Source organism: Oryzias melastigma, unplaced genomic scaffold (assembly GCF_002922805.2).
Source record: "Oryzias melastigma strain HK-1 unplaced genomic scaffold, ASM292280v2 sc01970, whole genome shotgun sequence".
In the NCBI taxonomy this organism is placed as follows: Eukaryota; Metazoa; Chordata; class Actinopteri; order Beloniformes; family Adrianichthyidae; genus Oryzias; species Oryzias melastigma.
Window position 1 is genome coordinate 5,110 of NW_023418548.1, and position 734 is coordinate 5,843.

The 734-nt window shown below is 48.8% G+C and overlaps 1 long non-coding RNA gene across 1 annotated transcript; it reads right to left on the reverse strand.

The window, feature by feature from the left end:
• Nucleotides 1-321: 321 nt before the first annotated feature.
• LOC118598531 lies at nucleotides 322-734 on the reverse strand. The gene is made up of 2 exons (XR_004947594.1): nucleotides 677-734; nucleotides 322-640 (listed from the first exon to the last, which is right to left on the reverse strand). It is a non-coding gene; the product is annotated as an uncharacterized LOC118598531 (long non-coding RNA).

Consider the following 734-nt stretch of genomic DNA (forward strand, 5'->3'; position numbering starts at 1 on the left):
GTGAAAGAACGCTCTCAGATCCTGATGACCCACTTCCTGTCTGCGAGTGGGTAAACCAGCTGTGTGGGGGGGGGTCGGTTTGGTTCCTGTGGATGTTGCACTGACGTCGTAATTTCAGAGTGATTTCTTCCTCAGATTGGAACTAAAGGAGGAGGGGGGGGCTGTTTGGAGTGCAGGAGGACGCTGCACCACAGCATGATCCATCCCGGCTCATTTCTGCTGTTTGAGATCTGAACTTCAGTTTATGCAACACTTGAATTTTTATAAAGACATTAACTTTCCATCTGTTTGGTTTATCTTCTCCCAAAAACGTCACTCACGTTCAGTGCTTTAGTGTTTATTACCCCCTCCCCCCTCCTGAAGCTTAAAATTTCTGCACAAAGACACAAAAACAAAACTATGCATCGAGATAATTGGCTTCAAGATTGTTCAGGTTTATATGAAAAATGTTGATCTTCATTTCAAATAAAGTCCTTCTTCAAACCGAGTCATCGTTTTTCTTTAGATCTTCCTGATCAGCTCAGAGATTTAGCCTGAAAGGTGAGCACCCCCTGAGTGCCCGGCGCCATCTAAGTGTCCGGCACCCCCTGAGTGCTTGGTGCCCCCTGAGTGCCAGGCGCCCCTAAGTGCCAGGTGCCCCCTAAGTGCCATGCTCCCCCTAACTGCCAGGCACAACCTAAGTGCCAGGTGCCCCCTGAGTGTCTCGCACCCATTGAGTGTCTTGTACCCCCTAA